Source organism: Phyllostomus discolor, chromosome 6 (assembly GCF_004126475.2).
Source record: "Phyllostomus discolor isolate MPI-MPIP mPhyDis1 chromosome 6, mPhyDis1.pri.v3, whole genome shotgun sequence".
NCBI classification, from domain to species: domain Eukaryota; kingdom Metazoa; phylum Chordata; class Mammalia; order Chiroptera; family Phyllostomidae; genus Phyllostomus; species Phyllostomus discolor.
Genome location: NC_040908.2, coordinates 167048940 through 167065465, shown reverse-complemented (window position 1 = coordinate 167065465; position 16526 = coordinate 167048940).

Sequence of the window (16526 nt, the reverse complement as noted above, 5' to 3'; positions counted from 1 at the left end):
GGCCGACAGGACACCCAGATGGAAACATCTAGCTGGCCACGGAAATCTAGAGGTCAAGTCCAGCAGGGAGGTCAGGAGGGAATGGGGTATCCAGGGGATAAAGGGAAATCACCCGCTTAGAACTGATGCTGGAGCCCATGAGCGTGTGGATGAGCTCTCCGAGAGCGGGGAGGGAGACAGGGAGAGGGTGCAAAGTCAGGACCCAAAACGGCCTTGGGTGGGAGACCTGCGGCTGAGAGGGGGGTTGTCGGAGCGGCAGGAGAGGCGAGGGACAGAGGTGTCCAGGAGGTTCCCGAGAACCTCACCAGTGCTAGTGGGTGGCGTGACGCTGCCGAGGTGTCAAAAATATATATATCATTAGGAGGGGGTGGAAATGCCACAGGATCACGTTTTGGTCCCCTAATTCTGTCTCCATTTTGTAGTTCTCTCTGGCACCCCCAGCTGTCACAGTAACTAACTACCAGGGCCACACCCATCAATGAGGGCCATACTGATTCATTCTTTATTGACTCAGGTGCGGCAACATTTACTCACCCTCAAACCCACACACACTCACTAGTACTGTGAAGGCTTACAGGAGCTAATTTACCAAGAAACTCAAGTAAACAAAGGACGGGAACTCAGACCTCCTGAAGATGGCCCTTTAGCTGAGTGTTCAAAGACAGGCAGGGGTTTCCACAGGGTGGACGAGTGATGCTGGACCATGTGTTGAGTCCTGAGCCCTTCCTGAGTCCTCCTTTGGTCCTTTGTTTCTTGAAGGCAAAGACATTTCCTAGAAACCTCCCCTGGGGTGGACGCCTCCCTCACCTCACCTGGAGGCTCTGATGGCTCCCAGTCCTGCAAGTCCCATCCTTGATTTCATGTTGTTTCTCTCCGTGCCGTCCTCCCTGAGAAGAGGCAAGGATTCATCTTCTGCTCCCTGTGGTAACCTGTTTATACTTTATTATTGCACATCGCATTGCCACAACAATGCATTTCATCGTCTCCACTGCTGGAGAGCATTTTATCCGCGTCTGCGTGTGCCTGCGCGGGGCAGGCACTCCGCTGTTAGTAGGCTAACAGAACCTTCCCACTTCACTCATACCCACTGTTTGGTCTGTTGGTCTTGTCCAACCTATGAGAACCATTGAGGTACCAACTGTGAAGGCCAGCCCTAAACCTGAGTGAAATTTGGTCTCTATCTAAGTCAGTCGTCCTGGGGGTTGTTTGGCCTTGGTAGCAGAAGCCACCTCTTCCTAGAATCTTCTCAGCAGGGAAGGCATCAGAGCAGTCAGCTTCAGGAGCAAGCAGGCTCCTCTTCATTTCCCGTTGCGAAGCCTGAGCCCCCACGGGGCCGGTCAGCTGAGTGCTCATCCGAGGGCCTCTCAGATGCGGAGTGGACATGATCATCGTATCCCGAGAGCACGGGGCCACCCTGCCCGCTTCGTGACAGGCTTCCGGAACCACGGCTGCCCGGGCTGCTACTCCTGCAGCCCCGCGGCGATGAGGCGCACACTAGCACGGCTGCAGGGACGTCAGTCTGGCATCGTTTATCGAAACGCAGGTACACCTCTCAGCCCGTATCTAGAAACGTATCCTATTCGTATACTCGTATGTGTGAAACAACACACACGAGACTATTTACTACAGCACTGTTTGCAACAGCAAAGACTATAAACACCTAGGTGTCTGTCAATCAGGAACCAGTAAGTAGTGCACAACGGGTGCTGTACTGTGAAAAAGTTCGAGGAAGCTCTTTCTGTATTGCTGTAGGAAGATGATCTCTAAAATACAGACTTAAGTGAGGGGAAAGGATTTACAAGAAGTGTGAATTTTGAACCATGTAACTATATTGCCTATTTAATTGATCAACCAGTAAGAAAAAAGTCTTACCATGTGCATGTTAGTATACTTAACAAATATTAACAGTAACAGAAACGGTTCCACTAGGGTAACAAGGGCTTTGTGTCAGGTATGGCAGTGGCTCTGTCCCTGCACTTCTGTCCCCGGACTCACGACGCTGCTCTCACTTCACTGCATCCCACCGGGAGAGCAGTGTCTTCCACCTGTCCCCACGGGGGTCCCGGCAGCGGGGAGGTCCGGAGCGGCTCTCTGGAAGGCCCGACCCTTCTTTTACACGGTCTCTGCCACGCACTTGGCACTGCCGCACACTGCGACAAGAGTTAACTTGTCATGGCAGCGGGGTTCACAAGAGCCCAGTGTAAGTCCAACCAGTTCATTCCTTTATTACTTTATCAAGCGCATACGGACCACATGTTAGAATGAACAGTACGAAGAACAAACAGCTTGGGTCCCCAGTCTAGACGAGTGTTCAGTCTAAGGATGATCGGCAAAGGCTGGAAACATTGGACGGTATATGTTGTCGACACTTGGGGAAATACACAGGAGCCCCTGGGGGTGGGGGGCGGAATCTGGTCATACTGTTAAGACACAGCATTTACCCTTTGGCCCAGCAACCCCACTTTTAGAAATTTACACCAAAGATTCACTTGCACAACCCCTCAGCTCTGCCACTGCAGTGTGAAATCAGCCGTTGACAATACGTAAGCAAACAGCAGGCCACCACGGGCAAGATCTGGTCAGGCTACAGCCTGCCAACCCCTGCTCTAGCCCACGGCCTTTCTGGTCTCTCAGCCCCACGCCCAGAGTATCAGTGAAGTATTCCCACCCCGGCCAGGGCAGAACTCAGACCGTCCCGGCACTGCGCAGTCTCCAGCCTCTCCATCCCACTCCCAAACCCACAGCGGCAGCTCTCTGCCAGGTCTTACAGAGTCTCACCCTACGTGCACGCAGCCCCACTTTCAGCGAAGGACCCACAGAGAACCCGCTTACGGACTTCTGGGCACCCTGCCCTCTACACAGCTGCCACCCCTCGACACCCTGCCCCGAAGTGAGCTGCTTCAGCAGCCCTCAACTCTGATCTCCGTCTGACCCGCTCAGGAGAGCTGCTGTGCTCCGCACGGGCTCCACCACTGTGCTGTGCTCGGCACACTGTCCCCAGGCAAGAGCCAGGGGCTCAGCCCAAGTGTTTTCCTTCCCTCAGTGCTCAGAGCTCTGCTCACTGTTCAGAGCCCTGTAACAGCTGACCCATATACGTCTCCCAGTTTTACAGCTGTTCATAATGGGGAGGCTCGACATGGTCAAAAAGCAGAGTCCTAGAATCTAATGATTTACAAAAATTCATTCTCTGCCCACTGACAGAGCCTAGAAGCAACACAACCCTAGTAGCGACAAGTAAACCTAGAACCTGGACCTCAGTTTCTAAACGTCCTTTCCCCACGTGAAGAAACTAGAGGCCTTTGGACAAACGGCTGACTCCACACTTAAGACAGGGAAAATCCTAGGTGCAGCTGGAACATTGAGTCGCGCGACGAAGTGCTCAAAGACTGATAGGGACATGACAGAAGGACCAGGGGCCAGCTTGAAGGAGTTCTCACTGGACAAATGTAAGGAAATCTGAGCATCTGAAACAATAATGATGGTAATGGCTTATAACACACTGAATTAACAAAAAGAATACATTAATCTCTAGTGATACTGAAAAAGGAACAGGGGAAAATTCTTTACTAAAGATAATAGCTTATTGTATCAAATGCATGCTAAATATAGAAAGAGTGACATAAATAATTTAGGCAAAGATCATTATTTGATGCCGAAACTAACATCTGACAGGCTGTTGAAGACAGCAGGTTCACGGGGTCTCGGTTCATCAGCCAGCAGATTACTCACGCCTGTAAAGGGACAAGGGTTTCCTGACAACAGAGAGATCTAGCAGATGCCACTTTAAACACATACGCAAGGGCAGTACCAGCAATGGTGGGACAAAGCAATATTAAATGACTGAAATAATACAACAGAAACCACATGTCACTTGTGTAACATAATAATCTTTTTTTAAAAGATTTTATTTATTTGTTTTTAGAGAGAGGAAAAGGGAAAGAGAAAGAGAGGGAGGGAAACATCAAATGGATGCCTCTCACACCCGCCCCCCACAACCGGGGACCTGGTCTGCAACTCAGGCATGTGCCCTGACTGGGAACTGAACCAGCGACCCTTTGGTTCGCAGGCGCTGGTGCTCAATCCACTAAGCCACACCAGCCAGGGCTGTAATGTAATATTCTCACAAAAGATTTAACCTAAATCTAATTGTGAGGAAACATTCAAACAAATCCAAATGGAGATATGTTTTACAACACAACTAGCTTGGGTTCTTCAAACACGTCAGGGTCATGGAAAACAAAAAGGCAGGACAACTCCAGATCAAAGAAGAACGGAGAGACATAACCACCAAATACAGCCTGTGATCCCGGATTGGATCCTGAATCAAATTTTTTTAAGAAGCTGTAATGGAAAATTTAGGGATATTTGGAGAAATGTAATTATGGTTTGTAGTCTAGATAATAATATTGCATCACTGTGAAATTTCTCGGTTGCTATGGAAAATAGTTTGGTGGTGCCTCAGAAAGTTAAACATAGACTCGTACGATCCAGCCGTTCCACTTCTAGGTGCGCACCCAGAGAAGGGGCAGCAGGCGCTCGCGCACAGGCTTCTGTACCCACGTCCACGGCGGCATCACTCACAACAGCAAAGTGGGAACAACCCAAGTGGGCCATCAACAGACAAACGGCTAAACACAATGTCAATGTCACGTACACCCACACTGGAATATTATTTAGCCTTAAAAAGAATGAAATTTTGACACACACTACATATATGAACATGGATGAACCTTGAAGACATTATGCTAAGTGAAATAAGCCAGAAACAAAAGGACAAATTTTGTGTGATTCCACTTATATAACGGTCCTAGAACAGACAAAACAGTACAGACAGAAAGTAGAACAGTGGTTATCGGGGGAATGGGACATCTAATTGATAAAGTTTCCATTTATGGTGATGAAAAAGTTCTGGAAATAGACAGGGGTGATGGTTGCACAACACGGAATGTATTCAATGCCACAATTATACACTCAAAATGGTTAAAATAGCAAATTTTATGTTATGTGTATGTTACCACAATTTTTCAAAGAAAGTCTATTGTGGTTACATAGGTCAATGTCTTTATTAAGAGAAATGGGCCAAAATATTTAGGGGTGAAGTGTCTTAATGCCCACATCTTATTCTCAGTGGGTCCAGAGAAAGAGAGAAAACAGAGAGAAATGCGGCAAAAGACTAACAACTGGTGACTGTATATGCAGAGTGCATATGTATTCATTGTGCTATGCTTTCAACTTTTGTAGCTCTGAAAGTTTTCAAAATAAAAAGAAAGTACTCAACAAAATTTTTAAAGGAATAAATAAACGTCAGAGGGGCCCCCCCACCCCCTTCCCGCTGATAGAGAGGACAGTATGAGCAAAAAGGCGAAGAAGCAGGGAAAGCGTTTTCAAGGAACAGTCAGCAGTTGACTCAGATCTGGTCTGATCTGAGTGAAAGGTGCGTACAAGGACACTCTGCGCGACACAGCCAGAAAGGCCAGCTGGCGCCAGGCTGGGAGAGTCCCCGAGCGAGAGCACAGCGTCTGCACTGCACTTGGCAGGCAACGGGAGCCCCACAGAAGGCAATAAACACGTGAAATGATGAAATATCCACAAAGATGACTGTAGTCGTGATGTTCTGGAGACAGACTGACGGATGTAAGCAGCTTGGGAGGCATGGGAGCAGGGACTTGGGGTAGGCAGAGAAAGCAGGAATAAAAGGCAACTGTTTTTGTGAGGGACCGGCAGAATTTGGTCATTGATTAAATGTGCTAAATGAGAATTATCACCCTGAGGCTTACACCTGGGTGCAGAAGAACAGAGGAACTGGGAGAGTCAGCAGGAGGGGCTAGTATGCAGCTCAAGACCCAGAAAAATGAATTGTAAGGAAGAAGAATGGGTTTAGATTTAACCCAGCCTTCCTGTAGAATGGATCCTTGACAGGCCCCCAGCCTGTCACACAGGGGCACAATTAGAAACAGCACTCTCTTTCCAAGGGCAGCTTCTCCGTCGGACCAGCCTCACCTGGTCCCACACCCCATCCCAGGGACCAGCAGGCCCTTAGAGCTAACTGGTACCTCCCGTCCTTCAGTACTGTCCCATCAGTCTGGTCCCTTTCCTCTTCACCTACACGTAGTTCTGTCTTCTTGCCATAACCTCCTCTTTTACCTGAGTCCTTTTTCCCTTGTAAGAGAGGAATCAGAGGTATCTGCCCAGGAGCAGCAGTCCTGTAGCATGCTGGCCAACATGAGCCCTCCTGAGAAGCTCATCTGCGGGCAGGCCAGGGCGGACAGAGGGGAAAACTGATAAAAGATCGGGGCTGAGGGGGAGGGGGAGCAGCAGCAGGATGGTGGGTAGGGCAGCAGGGACTGCCTGCAGCAGATCGGGCAGTGGGGAGAGCATCTGGCCACGCTCTCACCGGCCCCACCCTCCACATGGGACAGCCGGCGGTCCTGGGGTGGGGATCCCTGCTTGTCAGCTCAGGCACCCCACTGACCCCAGAATAACTCCATCTGTTGCCCCAGACCACTCGCCCTGTCACGGCACTCTGCCTCCCTCTTCCAGTCTCCCACTTCTGTGTAGAAAACAAGAGCCCAGGGCCGGCAGAAGTGCAGACACGGTGGTGAGGCAGCGTGCAGCCTGGCACGGGAGCGTCTGGGACCCTGAGATGACCAGGCTGTGCACAGGGCTGCAGGAAGCATCTAGCCGAGCCAGCCGTGCGAGTGGGAGCTGTGGAGAAGGTCTTCTGAGGCCCTCATCGGATGGGGGTCTGCCTGCCAGACCGAGGGATGAGTGCGCAGCAGCGTGCGCTGCCTGGGGAGACATGCCTGCCCGGCTGCAAGCCTCCTCAGGCCACGTCAGGATAATGCGTGGAAATCACAATCAGCTCTGTCTCCTCGCCCCAGCCTTCAGAGGCATCCCCCCTCACGCAGCCTGTTGCCCACCCCCACAGTCACATCTAGCTCCAGTTAGGCCAGCATGTGGGGCCTTGCTTTAGTCTGGGCTTGTCCTGCATGCCCGTCTCTGCCACGCCCACCTCCCCACCCTCACCTCTGAGGCTCACTAAGCTGCTGCCAGGGGTGTCAATGGGGCGGGGGTGTGGCATCACTGCCCAGGCCAGGGAATCCCACTGGGCAAACTTTGCCAACTTGCCTCCCTACCCAGTGGGAGGATAGCTTTTGCATTCTTGGTCCTCCAGCCCAGATGCAGAATCCCCTAAAGTGTCCCAGCTACCCAGAGTGAGTGCCTGGGAGTGGACAAACCTGGCAGAGCAAGGGGGACCGCCCGTTCTCTGATGGGGCCTGCTGCCATGGCAACACACCAGTCCAGCAGGTGCTGGACAGTGAGAGACTCTAGTCAAATGTCTTCTGACAGAATGGCCATCATAAGCAAAGCAACAAACAACAAGTGTTGGAGAGGTTGTGCAGAAAAGGGGACCCTAGTGCACTGCTGGTGGGACTGCAGACTGGTACAGCCACTATGGAAAACAGTATGGAACTTCCTCAGAAAACTAAAAATGAATCTGCCTTTTGACCCAGCAATTCCACTGCTGGGACTATATCCTAAGAGCCCTGAAACACCAATCCAAAAGAACCTATGCACCCCAATGTTCATAGCAGCACAATTTACAATAGCCAAGTGCTGGAAGCAACCTAGGTGCCCATCAGTGAATGAATGGATCAAAAAACTGTGGTACATTTACACAATGGGATTCTGTGCAGCAGAGAGAAAGAAGGAGCTCCCACCATTTGCAACAGCGTGGATGGAGCTGGAAAGCATTATGCTAAGTGAAACAAGCCAGGCAGTGAAAGACAAATATTATATGAGCTCACCTTTAACAGGAACCTAAACAACAAAACAAAGAAACAAGCAAAATGTAACCAAAGACACTGAAATAGAGGACAGGCTGACAGTGACCAGAGGGGAGAGAAGAGGGAATTTCAGGGGAGAATGGGAAGGATTTACAGGAACAAATTTAAAAAACACATGAACAAAAACTAGGGGGGCGTGGTAATGGGAAGGATGGGTGAGTGGGCTGGAATGGGAGTAAAAGGCAGAAAACTGTATTTGAACAATGATTAAAATAAAAAAAAAAAAAAACATGTCTTCTGACAGAGAGAAGCTGGGCTGGGCTGGAGAACTGAGGAAAATGGACAGGAAATCCTGGCTGAAAAGGGAAGGAAGGGGAGCCTTGGTCTAACTTTGGGTTAGCCTAGGGCTGCGGTCTCCCCAATAGGCAGTGCACCCCTGCAGGGACAACTGAAGCAATGGAAAACTCACTGGTCTCAATGCTCTTTGACTTACAGCCTGAGAACTCAGACCCCTCAGATGGAAAAGCAGAAGTTGTAACACAAGACTCTCTGGCTGTTGTAAATTGGAAAGGATCATCATGTCTCCGAAGCAGCCGGAAGCAGGCCTCCACGGTGGGCACTCAGCCGCAGTAACCTCTTCTCCAGAGTTACCAAGGCTTCACGTGGCACCCAGCTCCAGGGGATCCTGACACACCTGGCGGGCACTTACCGCAGCCAGCAGAGTGGGCGTGGACTGGAGAGGCCAGACGAAGATGAAGGGCAGCTCCGGGAGGAGAGCACAGACTGGCACTGCTGGGAAGATGGCGGGACAGCTCACCTCGGGTTGCAGCACCAGGATAGAGAGCTTTCAGGGTTCCCAGGAGTCCTGCATCATCCCACGCCTAGAGACGAAAGTGGCAGTCAGTAGTGCCCCAGCCCTGCTTTGGTTGTACCTACTAACCTCTCCCCAGATTCCTCGTTCTGAAAACCCTGTAACCTCTGTGAGCCTAAATAGGAGAGAAGTCTGAATAGGACTTGGGAGGGTTTTCCCTGTCCTCAAGATATTCTCCTTTCAATCTTCTCTGCTTTGTCCTTCTCAAGTGGCATCTCCACCCCAGGGCCTGAGGTACTTCTGCACCCCCCAGGTCACTGCACAGCTGCTCTGAGTGGCCTGTTTCAGTGCTGGCTCCTGGCACAGGCTCGGCCCCAGGCAGGGCCGGACGAAGGCCAGGGCCCGGAAGTCAGCCTTAAGATGGTCCTGCTAGTGACGACTTCATTCCTTTGCAGCAGGTCTTGGCGACCTGCTGACACAGTGAACACAGTCTCCCCCTCCAGGCGGGTCACAGACTGCAGAAACCGTCTCTGGGGAGGAGTGAGCCACAGAAGAAGAAAGGCCAAGACAAGACACAAATGCCGCAAAAGCCAAAGAAACATCAGTCACTGGCTGTCAAAACTGCTTTGCGGCCCCGTGCCGCAGTTTCCTCCCCTTGTGCTCTGCAGCTCATTTCCAGGAAAAAAGGCTCACAAACCCACCCCCTCGTTCACAGGACCTTGTTCCCTCTGCTCCCAGTTGGCTGGTACTGCACTACATATGCCAGCAGTACGGCCCTTGCCCCATAATCCTCTGTCTGTTCACATTGTTCCCTGAGAAGGGTGGCTGCCAGGGGGCACGTGAGCCTAACAGAAGGGCCCCAGGGTAATACAGAGACCACACCTCAGTTCCTCTCTGCAGGAAATTCGTGAGTCCTGCCTCTGCACTGATATTTACTGTGTGCCACCCATGCGGTGAGCTGGAATAAAACACTGCCCCAAACCCATTCCCTGCCTTTTAGGAGCTCGCTGTGGAGTGGGTGCTACAGACATTTCTCCGCTGGGTCTCGGGCTGTGGGGAGGGTGCCCAGAATATCCTTTCCCTGCTTCTTGGCACATCTCCATTTTCTGCATCCTTCAAGGCCTGACTCAAATGCTGTCTCCTCCTTGACACTCTCATTATATAGCCACTGAGCAGGGCTCTGTCCTGCCTCTGAATGCTCACCGCACAATTACTTGCACCTGCCTCATGACGCATTCGGAGACGTACTTGTATTACATGTGTTTGGATGCATAGCCGGTCGTCTCTGCTAGACTCTATGTGTCTTAGCACAGAGGCTGTCTTATGCATCTTTGTGTCCCTGACAGTGCCCTACGCGGTACCAGGGACATAAGAGGAGCTCAAAAATACTCAGACGTCCACATGAGGATGCCTGTTGGCTGCATGAAGGCTTGTTTGTGGACCTACTGGTAGTTCCCAGATTAAAAAAAATTTTTTATTGACTAATTTCAAACTCTTTGTTAGGATTTTCCCAACTAACACAAAGCTTGAGCCCCGGCCAGTAGCACAGGATTCTCACATATTTCTTTCAACTGTGTGTATCCAGCCGTATATAAAACAGGTCATAGAGGCTATCGTTCCGTGCTCAGCTGTTTCTGCATCACAATACATGAGTGCTGACATCCTCTGTGAATGCCAAGGAAGGGAATGCACAACATCTCCTGCACTGGCGGTGTGGGGCCTGGCACCCTCCCTGGGTGCGGCTACAGCCGACGGGAGGAGACGCACCAGCCAGGGGCATCCAGTCCTGGGTAGGGAGACACAGGCCTCCCCATCAGCATCATTCTACAAAACCATCCTGCCTGGAAAACTGGACTTGCCCAGCATGAAAAGAAACGGCCCCCAAAATTAGGAAAACGTCTCATAGTGGCTAAGGAACATTTTTTTTTTAAAGCATCAGAAATGATGTCTGGACTTGGGACGCTGCTTCCTAGGTACAGTCCTCTGGCTAAACTTACATGTGAATTGTCTCCTTTAGTGTTCAAAAACCTGAGGTGGTCCTATCATTACCCCCCGTTTTGCAAATGAGGAAGGGGAGGCTCAAATGATGTAATGACTTTGCCCAAAGTCACACGCCCACGTTCCTCCGATTAGACCCTGAGGTGAGACTCTAGCCCAACCCGCCCAGCTCCCCTTGTCCTTGAACGTGGCGAGCAGCGAGCGACAACGCTGCCGCGTCCGCTAGAAGAGGCCTCAGGGGTCAGCGGCTGCAACCTCCTTTCTTTAGAGAGAAGGAAACTTGGGCTCAGAGCGACCGAGGGGCTTGTCCCTCGGTCACACTGAGCCACTGTGCAACGGAGACAAAGCGTGCACTAGACCCCGTTTTCCAGGACGGAGACCTGCCGCCTTGCAGGCTGAGCCCCGAGTCCCGGATCCCGCAGAGACAGAGCCGGATGGACCCCGCCCGGGCGCTACCTGCACGTCCACCTGCCCGGGGAGTACCTGTCGGCGGCGCGCAGGCCCTCGGCCGGGGGTGCCTGGGCGCCGGCGCGGAGCGGACGGGGCTGCCCGGGCCGGAGACCGACGGGACTTCGCCCAGCCGGGCCCCTGCGCCTCGGAGCGCGGAGGCCCCAGGAGCGCGCGGACGCCGGGACGCTGAGGAGAATTTGGGAGCGCCGGTCCCGGGAGGCGAGGCCGTCTGGCCTCCTGCCCTCAAGCCCCCTACTTTTCCCCCTTAACTGGCTGCTGACCCCGTCCTAGCGCCAGGGCACCTGTGTGAATGCGACAGCTTGGCGCCCTACGGTCAAACTGCCGGTTCTCTGGAAGGGCGAGGTTCCTATGGAAACACGAGGAGGCTCTAGGCGCCTGCGCGGCCGCGCTAGGCACTCTGGGAAATGTGGTTTCCGGGCTGTCCCTCGGCAGGGAGAGGAACTGACGCAAGATGGCGCCCAAGCGTCGCGGTCGGTTCGCAGTCTCTGGGTTCGCCGACTCCCGGGCGCCGCCGGCGTAGGAGAGGCCGCGGAGGCCTGAAAAGTAGTTTCTCTTGGCAGTCGCTGCGATGTCTGGGATGCCGGGGGCAGAGACGGGGGCGCGGTCTCTTAGGCGCGTTCATTTTTGTCTTTCGAAAACTTGTCCGGACGAGGGGCCGCCCCGGCTCTGGCCCCTTCCCAGCCCTGGCTGAGCCGAGCCCCACGTAGGGAGGCGGTGGGAGCGACCGCCCGAGGGGCGCGAGCTTCTCGTCGCACAAGTGTTAAGGGGGCGCCGGGCGACCGCTCCCGCTCCCGAGAGGCTCCTGTATCAGGTGGGAGTTGAATGGGGACTGCGAGAGCAGGGGTCACCCAGGCCCTCCCCCCACTTCCTCCCGGGGGCTCCCAATGCTTCCGGACCCGGGGCCTGCCTTGGGCAGACCTGCGGACTCAGGGTCTCGCCTGCCCGCAGCCGCCCTCTCCACTCCCGAGTCAGATCCCTGGACTGAGACCTAGACACCTAGATCTGATGCAGGGGTCGGCCAGAGACTCGGTTACTTCTCCGGGCCTCCGTTTCCTTATCTCTGAAACGGTGGTCATCGTAACTCCTGCCCTTTCTCCCTGGGGATGTTGTAAGGTTCAAATGAGATAACATTGATGTGTAGGCTGGTGGGTCCTCTGTGGACAGAAACAACCGTTCCCAATCGCTGTATATTGGTGCAACTTCTTGGGAGGAAGTTAGGCAATGCCTTTCAAAATGAAAAATGCACAGAGGCTTTGCTTCAGCAACTCTAGAAATAGGTATGTCCTACAGATAGTGGCCATGTGTACACACGAAAGTTTGTATAAAGGCGCTTGCCTGGAGAGGGGAGAAAACCATTCCATCAACAACCTAAATGTTCATGAGTAGATGGCCACTTAAGAAAATGATGGATTCAATAAAATAGAACGCGTGGTTATTTTTGAAAATAAGGCAGAGCAACAGCTCCTGTTCAAACAAATGCTTTTTATTCTTAAAAAAATATATAAAAATAAGGCAGAGCTTTTTGTACTGCTGTGCAACTCTTCGTGATATTAAAATGTTTTGAAAGTGCAGAATAGTATGTTGATTTATAATTTCTAATTATACGTTATTGATTATGCTATTACAATTGTCTTGATTTTTCCCCCTTTGCCCCCCTCCACCCAGCAACCCCCACTCCCTCAGGCAATCCCCCACCATTGTTCATGTCCATGGGTCATGCACAAAAGTTCTTTGGCTGCTCCATTTCCTACACTGTACTTGACATCCCCAGTGGCTATTCATCCCCTGTAACAGCCTATTTTTACTTCTTAATCCTCTCGCCTCTTCACCCACTCGTCCCCACCCCCTCTCACCTGGTAACCATCAAAATGCTCCCTGTATCCATAATTTTGCCTCTGTTCTTGATTGCTTAGGTTTTTTTTTTTAAAGATTTTATTTATCTTTAGAGAGACAGGGAGGGAAGGAGAAAGAGAGGGAGAGAAATATCAGTGTGTGGTTGCCTCTCGTGTGCCCCCAACAGGGGACCTGGCCTACAGCCCAGACATGTGCCCTGACTGGGAATCACTTTGGTTCACAGGCCCACGCTCAATCCACTGAGCCACACCAGCCAGGGCTGTTTTTTAGAATCAATTGTTGATAGACATGTATTTTTTGTCATTTTATTGTTCATAATTTTGATCTTTTTCTTAAATCCCTTTAACATTTCATATAATAATGGCTTGGCAATGATGAACTCCTTTAGCTTTTTCTTGTCTGGGAAGGTCTTTATCAGCCCTTCAATTCTAAATGATAGCTTTGCTGGATGGAGCAATCTTGGCTGTAGGTTCCTGCTTTTCATGACTTTGAATATTTATTACCAGTCCTTTTTCATGACTTTGAATATTTATTGCCAGTCCCTGCAAAGTTTCTTTTGAGAAATCAGCTGACAGTCTTATGGGAACTCCCCTGTAGGTAAATAACTTCTTTTTTCTTGCTGCTTTTAAGATTCTCTGCTTATCTTTAACCTTTGGCATTTTCATTGTGTCTTGGGGCCTCTTTGCATCCATCTTGTTTGGGACTCTGTGCTTCCTGGACTTGCATGTCTATTTCCTTCCACAAATTAGGGAAGTTTTCTTTCTCTATTTTTTCAAATAGATTTCCAATTTCTTGCTCTTTTTCTTCCCCTTCTGGCACCCCTATAATGTGCTTGTTGGACCTCTTGAAGTTGTCCCAAAGGCTGCTTATACTATCCTCATTTTTTAAGATTTTATTTATTTATTTTTAGAGAGGGAAGGGAGGGAGAAAGAGAGAGAGAGAGAAACATCAATGTGCAGTTGCTGGGGGCCGTGGCCTGCAACCCAGGCATGTGCCCTGACTGGGAATTGAACCTGTGATGCTTTGGTTCGCAGCCCGCGCTCAATCCACTGAGCTACGCCAGCCAGGGCTTCATTTTTCTTTTTATTCTTTTTTCTTCTTGTTCTGATCGGTTGTTTTTTGGTTCCTTATGTTCTAAATCATTGATTTGATTCTCAGCCTCATCCACTCTACTGTTGTTTCCCTGTAAATTGTTCTTTATTTCAATTAGTGCATCCTTCATTTCTGCCTGGACCTTTTTTATACTGTTAAGGTCCTCACTAAGTTCCTTGAGCATCCTTATAACCAGTGTTTTGAACTCTGCATCTGATAGATTGCTTATCTCCATTTCATTGAGCTCTTTTTCTAGAGTTTTGATCTGTTCTTTCATTTGAGCCATGTTTCTTAGTCTTCTCATTTTGGCAGTCTCCCTGTGTTTGTTTCTGTGTATTACATAGAGCTGCTTTGACTCTGTGGTCTGTGTATTAGGTAGAGCTGCTCTTGGTGGTGTGGCCTAATGCAGTAGGAGTCCCGTAGGGTCCAGTGGCACAGCCTCCCCTCTCACCCAAGCTGGGCACTCGAGGTGCACCCTTCATGTGGGCTGAGTACACCCTCCTCTTGTAGTTGAGCCTTGGCTGCTGTTGGCAGGTCAATGGGAGGCATTTACCCAGGCTAGTCGGCTGCAAGGCCCGGCTGTGACGACTGGCCACCAATCTCTGCCCTCTGTGGAGGATCAGCTGTGTAGGGGCAGGGTGGTGGTGCTTTGACATGGTCTGTAGCTGTCCACTGGGTGCGCACGCTCTGTGGTTTCCCGGGTGGTGCAGGCCAAGGTCAGCCTCCACCTGTGTTTTTCCCTGGGGCACTGTGCCAGAGCAATAAAGCAATCTGAAGTAGCTGCTACTTGTACTGGGCTTCAGGCTTCCCAGGCAAAGCTAAGCTGTGAATGTGAGCTGGCTGCTCCTAGAGCCAGGCCCGGGGCTCACTGAGGCCAGCTGTTGCTTGTTTGATAGGGTTTAGCAAGTTGTGAAGCATGAGCCGAGATCAGCCATTCACATGGAAAAGCAGCTTGGGTGGGCCAGTAATTTAGGTGGGCAGAGTCTCTGGGGATCTTCAAGGCAGGGGAGCCAGTGTTAGCCAGGTGGATGGAGTGTGATATGGCAGCAGCCCACTGGCTCAGCCCGGATGGATGTGGTTTCTTTAATTCCGTAGTTGTCAGACTTCCATTCAGCTAATTTCCGGTGATTCTGAGTGATAGTTCTGTATTTTAGTTGTAACTTTTTAAAAAGATTTTATTTATTTTTAGACAAGGGGAAGGGAGGGAGCAGAGTGAGAGAAACATCAATGTGTGGCTGCCTCTCTCTCACACACCCGCTACTGGGCACCTGGCCCACAACCCAAGCATGTGCCCTCACTGGGAGTCAAACCGGCAACCTTTTGGTTCGCAGGCCAGTGCTCCATCCACTGAGCCACATCAACCAGGGCAATACTTTAGTTGTTGTTTTGATGTGGTTGTGCGAAGAGGTGAGCCAGGTCTGCCTACACTGCCATCTTGACTGGAAGTCCATGATTTATATTTTTAAAAAGAATACACAAATATATTTGATGACATAAGCACAGAATGTTTTTTAGGGGGACTCAAGAAGTTGGTAACCATGGTTGCCTGTGAAGAATTGGGGGATACAATCTGAGGGAGACATTTTCATTTTATATCTTTTTTTAAAAGCCATGTTTTGCCCCTTTAGCAATTTGTGAGTTTGTATATACATATAGTTCTTAAAATCGTTTGCATTTCTGATGCAGTTCCCAGTTCTCGTTCCCTCGCATGCTGAACTCTTACTTCTCAAGAGTCCCCCACAGATGCTGGGGGCCCCCCAGCTCTGAGTTCATAACTGGACCCTGCCTCGGCTCCGCTCCTGTCACCATCACTCCCGCCTGCCCTGGCAGCAGCCTGGGGCTCCCGGAAGGGCGGCCTGGATGGGAGTCCCGGTGGGCTGTGGGCGGCAGGCAGGCCCCAGTGGGTTGGCTCAGCTGGGGGGGCCAGCCGAGGGGGTCGGGAATCAGAACCAGCTTCTCCACCCCCCACCCCCTTGTGACAGACCACAGGCATGCCCACCACAGGCAGAAAGAAGTGATGATCCTCCGGAGACCGCACTGAGGCCCGATCCCATCCATGCAGAATAGCATGTAATGTCGAAGCGGGAGGGGCGCCCAGGGGTCTTCTGGTCTAAGCTCTTTGTTTTAGAGAAAGAAACAGACTCAAGGTGAAGTAGCCTGTGAGTCAGACGGCGGGGTTCGAACCCAAGTCTCCTCTCCTGGGAACTCCGGGGTCAGAGCCCCAGGGGGCGGGTGAGAGGCTCGTTCTTAAAACTGGCAGGAGGTCTCAGTCAGTGACAACATCTGGTGCCACTCCCTCCCAGGTGACTCCCTTCAGCTGTCCCAACCAGCCGAGCAAGCACCTGCTGCCCGGTGTAGACCTGTGCCCCGCCCCACCCCACCCAAGGGGGCGTGGGCGGCTAATATCTGCCCAGGCCCTGCCCTCTGAGATTAGGGGAGGACACTGGCCTCCCCCTCTTCCCTCTCCCTCCCGCCCCACCCGAAACAGGCTGTCTCGAGGCACCTGCGAACTG